Below are 13,544 nucleotides of genomic sequence, written 5' to 3' on the forward strand. Positions count from 1 at the left end.
TGTATGGAAAGTGAATTTGCTCTGTAAATTTTCACCCAAATCACAATAATAAAATAAAATAAAATAAAAAATACATAAAAAGAATCAATTTACCTCAAGTGTACAAGCATAGGTTCATTACTTCACTTTAAAGCTTCATGGGAAGCACATTTCTCACAACATTCTGTTCATGTGAGAAAAAAAAAAAAAATGCCCTCTTTACAGGATTTCTCATATCATTCATTGGAATGTTCATTAATATCCATGAATCTACCAATAGTTTCTTCAAAGGAATTTTTGTTGTTTTTCAGGTGTCATTAAGATGGCTTTGACTCTTAGTGACCCTAAGTACAACAGAAAGAAACACTCCCTGGTCATGTTCCATCCTCATAATCCTTGCTATACTTGGGGCCATTGTGGTAGCAAAAAAACAAAACAAAACAAAACAAAAATCAGAGGAGTGAAAATGATATGTGTACATTTAGCATTTATGGCATAAAATATGAAAAAAAGAGAAAGTCTTCTCCTTTGTCTCTAACCCTCCACTTTACCAAGCAAGATATCCTTCTTCAAGGAATGGTCAATCTAGAAGAAAATCTAGAGCTTTATAATCTGAAACAAATAAGAATTTCTCCAGATTCTAATGATAATCCAACTGCAAAGCCACTCCCATACACTAGGTACTTAAATTAACACAGCATCCTTGATACCAAATTCTTGCTAGGTTAGCTTTCATAACAGAAATTCCACAAATGGGTGTTTTAAAGAATAAAAAGTTATTTTCTCACAGGTAAGTAAGCTAAAAGTCCCTATTCGTGGAGTCAGTTCTTAGATAATACTCTGCATTAGCTCTGGGGGAAAATCCTGTTCTCAGCCCTCATCCTGGATCCTTGGCAATCTCTAAAGGACATGTATTTTGCCCATATTTTGTGCCAGGGTCTTTTGGTGTCTAATCTCCTCTTTTTATATACCATAAATCATTATATTTAAGACACAGTCCACGTTGATATGAGTCATTACATAATAAAGAAAACAGTATTTACAATTTAGATTACATTCAAGTTATAAGGACTAGGATTTCAAAACATATTTTGGGGGTACCATTCACTCTACAACAAGAATTTCACGTATCTATATTTTCCATGCACGCTAAAGACAAATTAGGAAAACATTGCTTTAAGTATCACTGGCTATGTTATACATTTGTGTTATCTCATTGCCCGACCAGGAAGATAAAAGTCATTTCTGTAGAGAAAATATGATGCAACAAGTTTACTGAGTAAAATATTACTGATTGAGAACTTGTTGTTCAGGTTTCAAATATATAATTTAATGAATGTTTTTTCAAGATTTTTATCAAATACTTGGACATCACAGAGCATTCACTCTTCAACATAACAGAATTTTAGATTTGGAAGGAATCAGCAAATTCATCTTGTCCATCTTGGACTTAAAAACAAAAGTCACCTGCCCATGTAGGACTTTAGCCAGAATATTTATTTATATCATAAATGTAAGCCAAATCCTGAAGGAAAAACCTCTTCACATCAGATCACAAAATGAGATGTGATGCACAGCATCTGCCAAACCACCTTGCCAACTTGATACGTAACAGTACATCTAAGTCCATCTCTTTTCAAATTGGCACCTAATTTTTTTCTTAAGTTCCATCAAGTTGGCTGCAACTCATAGTGATTCTATGTACAATGAAATGAAACACTCCCTGATCATGTGCCATCTTAACAATATTTGCTATACTTGAGCCTATTGTTGAAACTACTGTGTCAATCCATCTAGTTGAAGGCCTTTTTTTCAATGACCCTCCACTTTACCAAGCATAATATTCTTTTCCAGGGAATGGTCCCTTCTGACATGACCAAAGGAGGTGAGAGGAATTCTGGATTTTCTTGCTTCAAGGAGCTGCATTTCTTCCCAGGTTTGTTTGTTCTTCTGATGTACTATGGTATTTTCAGTATTCTTCCCAACATCACAATTCAAAAGATCAACTCATGTTTGGTATTCCTTATTCATTGTCCAACTTTCACATGCATATGAGGTGGTTGAAAATACCATTGTTTGAGTTAAGCACACCTTAGTCTTCAAAGAGACACCTTTGCTCTTTAGCAGTTTAGAGAGGTCTTTGCAGCAGATTTGCCCAGTGCAATACGTCATCTGATTTCTTGACTGTTGCTTCTGTTGGTGTTGACCATGGAACCACGTAATATGAAATCTTTGACAACATTAATATTTGTTCCATTTATCGTGATGCTGCTTATTGGTCCAGTTGTGAGGACTTTCATTTTCTTCATGTTGTGGTGTAATCCATAATGCAGACTGTAGTCTTTAATCTTCATCAGTAAATGCTTCAAGTCATCTTCACTTTCAGCAAGTAAAGTTGTGTCATCTGCATATCACAGGTTGTTAATGAGTCTTCCTCCAAATCTGATGTCACATTATTCTTCACATAGTCTAGCTTCTTGGATTATTTGCTCAGCGTACAGATTGAATAAATATGGTTAAAGGGTACAACCCTGATCACACACTTCCTAATTTTAAGCCACTGTTCTGCTCAAACGACGGTTTCTTGATCTCTGGACAGGTCCCTCAAGAGCACAATTAAGTGTTCTGAAATTCCCATTCTTCTCAGTGTTATCCAAAATTTGTTACGATCCACACAGTCAAATGATTTTGCATGGTCAGTGAAACACATGTAAACATCTTTCTGGTATTCTTTGTTTTCAGCCAAGATCCATCTAAAATCAGCAATGATATCCCTTGTTCCACATAGTCTTCTGAATCCAGCTCACATTTTTGGAAGTTCCTTGTCAATATACTGTTGCAACTGTTTTTGAATTATCTTCAGCAAAATTTTACTTGCCTGTGATATTAATAATACTGTTCAATATTTCCACATTTGTTCTATCACCTTAATTTTGGATGGGTGCAAATATGGATCATCTTTCAGATGATCAGGTAGCTGTTGATTCCATAAAATGTTTAACATAGAAATACTGCACCAGTTGTTGGCAAGTCAGCTCCAATTCATGGAGACACTTCATGTATTACTGTAAAACTGTGTTGCACTAGATTTTAAAGGGCTGATTATTCATAAATAGATTGTCAGGCCTTTCTTTTGAGGTGCTTCTTGGTTGATAGGAACATCCAATCTATCAGGGGAGAACTTTAACCATTTGGCCACCCAGGGACTCCCAGAATTGCCATGTGGCACAGTATTTTTCCTTCTAGGTTTATACCAAAAATGATTCAAGGCAAAAATACACATATATTTGTACATCAATGTTCAGAGTAGAAATATTCACAATAGCCAAAAGGTGGAGGCTAAATACTTATCAAAAGATGAATGGATAAACAAAATGTGTACAATAGGATACTTGTTGTTGTTGTTGTTGTTGATATGTACCGTTGAGTCAGACCCGATGCATAGCAACCCCTCCTTGGGTTTCTGAGGCAGTATCACTATGGAAGTAGATTGCCCCATCTTCCTTTCTAGGAGTGGCTGGTGGGTTTGAACCATCAGCCTTCTGGTTAGCAGTCAAGTGCCTTAGGCACTAAGCTACTACTCACTCCTAAAATCCTGATATTTGTTATAACATGGATGAACTTTATAAATGTACTAAATGAAATAAGTCCATCACAAACATACAGATATCACATCCAATTTATATGAAACAATAAAAGAGGTAGGTGTATAGACAGCCTGACTAACCATCCAGGAGCACTGTTCAATGGCTGGTTCATTATTGCCTTGGGCAGTGGACAATGCTTGGGGTGCCCCAAGAAATTTCTCCAGAGAATCTTGGACCTGTGACCCAGCAGACTCAGCCTGGATACAATGATGGCTCCCTTAGAGGCAATGAAAGAATCTTATCTCAGGTATGCTTACATGTGTTCTTTGAATCTTTGAGTCTGTAATTCAGTCATTATTAACCAACTTGAAGTGGATGAGCCTGCCTTGAGCATGTCAGCATCTAGTATAGGAACAGATTACCTTTGTTGAGGGTGGCAGCTCCCAGTATCTAAACAAGGGATGTGAAATAGTGCTCATTGCTGTAAGAGTTAAGACCATTAACAGCCTGCCTGTTTGTCAGCTTTTCTGTTCTAATTTTCTGATTATGTTTCTCTTGTAATTAGCTTGGAGATGTTTAATAAACAGTATATCAGAGTGCACTCTTCTGGCATGTATTTAAAAACACTGAAACAAATTTGGTTATGATCCCATGAAGAAGAATAGGCTGGTCTTTTAAAGCACAGTGGTGTGGCCACAATATGAGTTAGGAGGCCAAGAATGCTGGCGGTCTTAATGGTCAGTAAATTATAACACTATTTTGTAATCAGAGTCGTTTTGCTCTCTCATTGGCAAATGGAGCAAGAAAATGTATGCAGAGGCCTTTATGTTTTTGTACAATGATAAAGAACCTCAACAAACCTGTACGATTTGTGTTCAGACTATTACTAAAGGCAAGCCACCTTCAACTTCTCCCCTGGTATTGACAAGAGAAATCCTTATAGCCCTTAAGTCCCTTGAACTCACCTCTTCCATCTCCCCCAAACCAGTCTTTACTTTTGAGAAGGAGCTGTGAGCAAGAAGTGAAACTGCAGGAGGCTCTCTAATTTCCCCTTTCCACACCCAGTAGGAGAATCCCCGTTAGGACTATGATTCAACCCAGAAAGGGCCAGAAATTGGGCCAGACCATGGGAATGTGGCTAGAGGCCCAAAACCCACTTCTTTAAACTCCCACAGAGAGAAAGGTAGTTAGGGTTTATGTGCCTTTTTAGCACAGAAGAATTATCCAGTTGGAAGAATTATACTCGAGGCTACCAGAAGGATTTAGGCAAAATGTATGACCTGCCAATTTCTATTTTAACTCCTTTGATCCAACTTGAACTGATTGTCAGTCACTCCTGACTGCTTTCTTAACTGTAGAGGAGTGGAGATTGGTGATGAACTGTGCATGAGGGGAAAGTGCAGTGGTACAGAGATGTCCAACCACTGCAGGTAGAAACTGCAGGTAGAAGTAGAAACTTTAGTAGATGACAAGCCACTACAAGACTCCAGTTCAGACCCAAATTACAGGAAAGATTATATAAAGCTTTAAATTACAGAGACTGTATTTTAATAGGAATTAGAGATGGAGTTCCCAAGCGTAAGAGTTTGAATAAGGTATATAAGATTAGGCAAAAGAATTTTTGAGAGAATTATCAAAGTTTTGTGACAGTATACAGATTTGCATCCTGAAGGCCAGGATAATACTGTTTGTTGGAGAGAGCAGTCCTGACATTAGGAAGAAATTATAGAAAATTGAGGGGAGCATGATAGTGGATATTGGTCACTTAGTGTAGTGCTGTAGAGTCTCTAAGAGTAAGGCACACACATAGTCCAAAAGAAAGTGGTATTTTTGTAGCTTGTCATCAGCAAGAGACAAAGGGAATTGCAACCAGAGAGAAAACAAATTATTTACCACGTAGATCAGAGGATTATTGGGTATGGTAGTTTCCTGTTGGTTTGGACACCTAATTTTGGACTCCCTCGTACTCCTTCTTGGAAGGAAATAGCTGACCCCCTTTTTATGGGAAAAGTTAGATCAACAGGCCTTTAATACATTAAAACAGGACTTACTGGAGGTCTCAGCTTTAGGATTCCCAGATTTGTGTAAACCTTTTGATTTATTGGTACATGAGTATCAAGAAATAGAAGCTTAAGTTCTTACTCACTCCCTTGGATCTTGGAGAAGGCTGATGTCATACTTTTATAAGTAACATAGGCCTGGCCTGACTGCCTGAAGGTGATGGTATAAGAAATGAAGATGCTGAAAGCTACTTACAAGCTAACCTTAGGCTAGACTATCCAAGTTTACACTTCTCATTCAGTCCTGACAGTCCCAGGCCAGAGATACACCCGCTGGCAGTCCCAAGTAAGAATTACTGAATACCATGTTCTGGTAAGATTGCAGATAGACTGCATAGACCCTCTTCAACAAAGAAAAGGGGAACCAATTAGCACAGATACAGAAGATAATCCTGGAACCTGAACTTTGAAGGGAAGGATATAGAAGTGAACTAAACTCTAACTAGTAGAAGAACTGGCATGAAAACACCAAAAAAAGGAGACATATGGAGCTCCAGTCTGTCAGCGATCCTGATGGCACAGACAGGTTGAATATTGCTTAATGGTGTTAGTACGTAAGAATGAACCTAAAAATTGGTCCTGATAGCCAGTGCCTGCACAATGGACGGCACTGGTGCCTGGTGAATAAAAAGGGAAGCAGTGAAGAAGAAGGTGGGCTGAGCTGTGGACTTTTGTCTGTCCAGAGGGCGCAGCCATTTTGAATGTTTACAAGCCATTTGACCATTTTGGATATTTAAAGTGACAGTGTTTCCCAGATTCCAGGGACTTAAGAATAAGCTCCACTTTCTGGGAACCATAAGGACATTCCAGATGCCAACGACTAGAAAGGTGCAATATTCCCCTTATTACTCTTATACCCCACACCCTCTTGGTGAATGGAGGTGCAGCTATCCCTCATCCCACCCACCTTTTGGGCATAAAGGAATTCCACCCCAGTCTGTGTGCTCTGACGGAGCCTGGGTGCCCTACCCTGCCTTGCCCAGATTTTATTTTTTTCCTTCTTTAGTTTGTTTTTGTCTGTTCTAAAATTATTATTACTATTATTATTGTCCTTTTTCCTAGTATTCTTTAGTCTTCCATTCCCAGGTTCTAGTTTTCAGCTTTTTATCTCTTCCCGGTCCCTGGTTTCAATTTCTTTCTTTCTCATGGTTAACCCCATTCCTTGTTTTTCTTTTTGCATTTTTCACATATTTTTCTTCATTGTTCTCTTACTCTACCTTTTTTTCTCTTATTAACCTCTCCCCAGATATTGTGGGGGGTTTTATTTATTTATTTATTTATTATTGTTTTTGGTTATTGTTCCTGTGTGTGTACACAGTGTGCTTTTTGTCCACTTGCTTTTACTTTTTTGATGGTTATTCAATTATTGCTTTTGCCTAATTGAGTGGGAGACAGCAACTAGGCCTGTATGACACAACTACACCTGCATCTCCTGCAGCTTCACCTACTGAGTGCAAACCACCACTTTCTTCTCCACCAACTGGCCAAAAATAAATGACCACCCAAAGTAGCCTGACTCACCCTTAACTGCTCTTCACAAACAGTTAACAGAGATCTAAATACAACAATGTCACAATGTCTCAGAGACAACAGTCCATCACAGTCCATACAAAGAAGCAAGATAAAGTGGTAGAAAAGCAAGACAAAGTGATAGAAACAAGGGAGCAGGATATAGATGCAGAACACATCCCTGAGGAAGAAGCAGCATTGGAAAGAATTATATTTAGGTACCTTCAAAGGATTGAGAGATAGATCAAGGAAAACATGGACAAAATTAAGGAAAACACAGACAAAATACTAGAACAATTTTGGAAGAAACTAAAAACAAAATGACAAAATAAATGAAAAATTAGAAATGATACAAAGTCTACAAATAGATATCCAGAAGATTAATACTAAAATTAATACTAAATTTTCAAAAGTAGATAACACATTGAAAGGTCAAAGGAATACAATTGAATCAATGGAAGACAGAATTCATGAGATTGAAGACAAGTACTTGAATACTTCTCTGGAAAGGGATTGTGATAGTCGGAGCTCTGTGTCAACTTGGCTAGACCACAATTCTGTGTAGTTTAAGCAATTGTAATGTAGGTTGTTCTAATGATGGGATCAGATATAGTTTTGAGCAGCCAATCTATTGAAAAGGAATTTCCCTAGGGGTGTGGCTTGCTTCAAGTATATTTATGGATATCCTGGGAAAAGAGACACTCTTCTGTGGATCGGGATTCTGTTGTGCTGCCTACAACTGCCCTTGAGTAAAAAGTCCACCATTCGGCCTGGAGATAATGGATTCATCATTTGTTGGAATCAACAGCCAGTATACTGCCTGCCAACCTTGAGCTCATCAGTCCTGCAGCTGTGTGAGTCAGGAAAAACCTCCAGCTTGACGTTTGATCCAAGAACTTTGGACTTACCAGCTTCTATAAGTGTCTGAGCCATTTTAGTAACATAAATTTCCCTTTCTCTCTCTCTATATATAAGCTTTACTGGTTTTGTTTCTCTAAAGAACCCAGTCTAACACAGCATCAATCAGAAATAGATCAAAACAAAATGAAGAAATCCAAAGGCTCATGTGGGATACCATCAAAAGGAATAACCTATGTGTCATCAGAATTCCAGAACAGGAAGAGAAAAATAAAACCACTGAGAAAATTGTTCAAGATTTGTTGGAAGAGAACTTCCCCGATATGATGAAAGGTGAGAATACATGCATTCAGAAAGTCTAATGAACTCCAAACAGGATAGACCCCAAAAGAAAATCACTGAGACATATCATCAAACTCATCAAAACCAAAGAATCCTGAAAGTAGCAAGGGAAAAATGAAAAGTTACTTACAAAGGACAAACCATAAGAATAAGTTCTGATTTCTCAGCAGAAACCATGCAAGCGAGAAGGCAATGGGGTGGTATCTATAAACCCTGAGAGAGAAAACTTTCCAACCAAGAATTATATACCCAGCAAAATTTTCCTTCAAATATGATTGTGAAATTAGGAGATTTCCAGATAAGCAGAAATTAAAGGAATTTGTTAAAACCAGACAAACCTTACAAGAGATACTAAAAGAAGTCCTTTCAAAAGAGAACCAATAATAGCCAGCAGCAATCGACCATTAACACACAAGATGACAAAACCCAGAAAGCAAAGCAGCTATGGATGCATCAAAAGTAAAGTAAGCGTACAAGATTATAAACAGGGAACCAGAGACATCAATTGGCAAATGAAGACAACTATAAGCCGAAAAGAGAGAATATACCATGTAGTGACAGAACATCTAAATGCTGAGGAAGTCAAGAGAGTTGCAAGATAGAATAGACTGTTCTAGCTCAGGGAAAACATTGTAAATCACAGGGTAATCTCAAAGAAAAATGATAAACCTTCACATCACAATAAAAAAAGAGGACAAGCACAATTATTTAGCAAATACTAAAACAACAGCAACAAAGGAAATGATAACACGATTCATAAATATAATGAGCTCAGCACAGAAAGTTATATGGAACAAAGAAACCATGAACAAGATGAAAAAACATAACAAAATGACAGCAACCAATTCATACTTGTGGATAATTACACTGAATGTTAATGGATTAAATGCACCACTCAAGAGACAGAGAGTTTCAGACTGGATAAGAAAGCAAAATTCATCAATATACTGTCTACAAGAAACAAACCTTAGAGACAAAGACAAAAATAGTTTAAAAATCAAAGGTTGGAAAAAAATATATCAAGCAAATGGCAACCAAAAAAGAGCAGAAGTGGCAATATTAATTACTGATAAAATTGATTTAACCCAAAAACCATCATAAGAGACAAGGAAGGACATTCCATAATGATTAAAGGATCAATTGAACAAGAAGATATAATCATAATAAATATCTATGGACTGAATGAAAGAGCCCCAAAATACATAAATCACACTTTGAAAGAGTTGAAAAGGCAAATAGATGACTTGACAGTCATAGTGGGAGACATTAATACACCACTTTCAATGAAAGATAGAATAATTGGAAAGAAACTCAACAAAGACGCAGAAGAGCTAAACCATAAAATCCACCAATTTGATCTTATAGACATCTACAGAGTACATCACTCAACAATAGCACAATATACATTCTTTTCCAATGTACACAGAACATTCTCCATGATAGAATATATGTTAGGCCATAAAACAAGCCTTAACAAATTTTAAATTGGAATATTACAAAGCATCTTATCAGATCATAATGCTGTCAAATTAGAAATCAATAATAAGGGAGCTCTGGTAGCATAGTGCCTAAGGCACTTGTCTGCTAACCAGAAGGCTGGAGGTTCAAACCCACCAGCTATTCCTTGGAAGGAAGATGAGACAATCTAGTTCCATAGTGATACTGCCTCGAAAACCCAAGGTGGGGTCGCTATGAGTCAGGTACAACTCGATGGCACATAACAACAACAACAACAATAAGAAGATCGATGGAAAAAGAGCAAACACATGGAAACTGAACAACACCCTCCTTAAGAAGGTGTGGGTAAGAAAAGAAATAAAAAATGAAATTGAAAAATTCCTTGAATCAAATGAGAATGAAAACACAACATATCAAAATCTTAGGGAAACAGCAAAAGCAGTGATCAGAGAACAATTTATAGCAATAAATGCACTCATCAAAAAAGAAGAATGAGCCAAAATCAACACTTTAAACCAACATCTCCAACAACTTGAAAAAGCTTGCAAGCAGCCATCTAGATTCAATGATGAGTCTCTCCTCATCCAGAGCAAAGAGTATTGAAGAAAACTAAACATGCAAGGAAACAATTAATCCAAGTGACTGGTACACCATGTGACCCTCAACCTATATGGCTATGAAACCAGAAGAACTAGATGATGCTCAGTTATCACTGTCAACCACTTGGAGGGGGATCTATGTAGGAGATCCTGCATAGAGTGGGAGAACAATGTAGAACAAAACTCAAAATCATTATTAAAAAAAAAAAGAAAAAAGGGAGCAGGTTTGCTGGTCTGATAGAGCCTGATGGAACCACAGAAGCTATGGACCCTAGCTGTCCTTCAGGTCTGGAATTAAACCCATTCTGAACCTGCTCCTTTGACTTCCAGCAAGCAAAATACAGGCAATCATTATGCATTTATAATAAGTGCAATGTGAAATATAAGAACAAAAAGGAATCCATAGCTGGAAAAAATAGCCTTGGTGATAGAAACACCATCAGGGCTTGCTTGATAGAATTTTGTATGACTGATGATTTACTAATTGCAAATATTTTTCTTTGACAATGAAACTCTACATGTGGAGCTAGTCAGATGGAACACAGAGAATCAAAATTGACTACCTCTGTGAAAAGAAATGGTAGAGTGGCTCAATATCATCAGTTGGAAAAAGGCCAGGGACTGACTGCAGAGTAGACTACCAAGTTCTTATATGTAAGTTCAAGTTTAAGTTGAAAAAAATGTTAAAGTCCACAAAGCCTAATAAGCTTGATTTTATCTGACCTGAATTAGAGAGCATCTCAAGAAAAGATCTGACACATCTAACACTAATGATGGGATGACTTGAAAGACATCATACACAAATAAAGCAAAATGCCATTAAAAAGACAGGAAAAAAGGAAAGAAAAAAGTGGATGTCAGAAGAGACTCTGGAATTTGCTCTTTAACATAGAGTAGCTAAAGGAGAAAGAAGAAATTATGAAGTTAAAGAGTTGAACAAAACTTCAAAGGGTGGCTCAAGAAGACAAAGTATTATAATGAAAGAAGTGGGAGAACAAAAAGAGAAGAATTCTCTTAGCATTTCACAGGCTGAAAAAAACTGAAGAAAAAAAATCAAGCCTCAAGTTGAAATATTAAAAAGTTATATGACAAGAAATTGAATAACACAGAAAAAAATCAAAAGAAAGTAGAGGTAATAGCCAATATTAAACCATTTCAGGAAGCAGCATATGACCAAAAACCAATAGTACAGAATGAAGGAGTACAAGGTACACTGAATATAATAACAAACAAGAAGACCTCATAATTATATGAAATATCAATTGAGTTGTTTCAACAAATGGATGCAATTCTATAACTGCTCACTCACCTATATCAAAAAATTTGGAAGATAGCTACCTGCCCATCTAACACAAAGAGATCCATATGCATGCTTGTCCACAGAATAGAATCCAATGGAACACAGAAATTATTTAACATTGTCATTATTATTACATGCAAGTAAAATTTTCCTGAAAATACTTTCATACTGTCAGAAGCGGTATAGCTATAGGAAACTGCAAGATATTTAAACCAAAATTCAGAAGAGGACATGGAATGAAGGATGTCATTGCTTATATCACATGGATCTTGCCTGAAAACAGAGAATACCAGCATATCTCTGTGTTCTCGACTATGCAAAGGCATTTGACTGTGTGGATCATAACAAATTATGTATAACATTGGGAAGAATAGGAATTCCAGAATACTTAATTGTGCCTGTGAGGAACCTGTACATAGACAAAGAGGTAGTCATTTGTATAGAGCAAGGAGATACTGCATGGTTTTAAATAAAAAGATGTATGTCATGATTGTATCCTTCCACAATATTTAATCAATTTATATGCTGAGCAAATATTCCAGGAAACTGGACTATATGAAGAAGGACATCAGAATTGGAGGAAGGTACATTGACAAACTATAATATACAGATGATATAACCTTGCTTGCTAAAACTAAACAGGACTTGGAGCACTCTCAGATGAAGATAAAATAATACACCTTTATGAATTACCTCTCTAACATAAAGAAAAAAAATTCTCACAACTGGACACTAACCAATATCATGATAAATGGAAAAAATGTTGAATTTGTCAAGGATTTCATTTAGTTGGATCCATACTCAACATCCACAGAAGGAGCAGTCAAGAAATCAAACAATATATTGCATTGAGCAAATCAAATATAAAAAGAGATTTTTAAAGTGTTAAAAAAAAAAAAAAAAAAGAAGTCATTTTGAGAACTAAAGTGAATCTGAATCAAGCCATGATGCTTTCAATCACCTCATATACATGTGAAAGCCGAACAATGAATAAGGAAGAACAAAGAAGAATTGATGCATTTGAAGTATGGTGTTAGAGAAGAATATAGAATATACTATAGAATATTTATAATTGGAACATGGAATGTACAAAGTATGAATCTAGGAAAACTGGAAGTTGTCAAAAATGAAATGGAATGCATAAAGATTGAGATAAAAAATGAAATGGAATGCATAAAGATTGACATAAAAAAATGAAATGGAATGCATAAAGATTGAGATCCTAGGCATTAGTGAGCTGAAATGGATGGGCTTTGGCGATTTCAAATCAGACAACCATATGATCTGCTATGCCAGGAATGACAATCTGAAGAGGAATGGTGTGGCATTCATCATCACAAAGGATGTTGCAAGCTCTGTCCTGAAATACAATGCTGTCAGTGACAGGATAATATCCATATAGCTACAAGGAAGACCAGTTAATACTACTATTATTCAAATTTACACACCAACCACCAAAGCCAAAGGTGAGGAAATTGAAGATTTTTACCAACTCTTGCAGTCTGAAATTGACCAAACATGCAATCAGGATGTGTTAATTATCACCGGTGACTGGAATGCAGAAGTTGGAAACAAAGAAGAATCACCAGTTGGAAAATTTGGACTTGGTGACAGAAATAACGCTGAGGATTACATGATAGAATTTTGTAAGACCAACGACTTATTCATTGCAAATACTTTTTTCAACAACACAGACGGCAGCTATACACATAGACTTCATGAGATGGAGTACACATGTATGGCAAGAGGCAAAGGAGAAGCTCAATATCTTCAGCCAAAACCAGGCCAGGAGCTGATTGTGGAACAGACCATCAACTGCTCATATGCAAGTTCAACTTGAAGTTGAAGACAA

This window comes from Orycteropus afer, unplaced genomic scaffold (genome assembly GCF_000298275.1).
Source record: "Orycteropus afer afer isolate SDZICR_OR568_19922 unplaced genomic scaffold, OryAfe1.0 scaffold00110, whole genome shotgun sequence".
Taxonomy (NCBI): Eukaryota; Metazoa; Chordata; class Mammalia; order Tubulidentata; family Orycteropodidae; genus Orycteropus; species Orycteropus afer.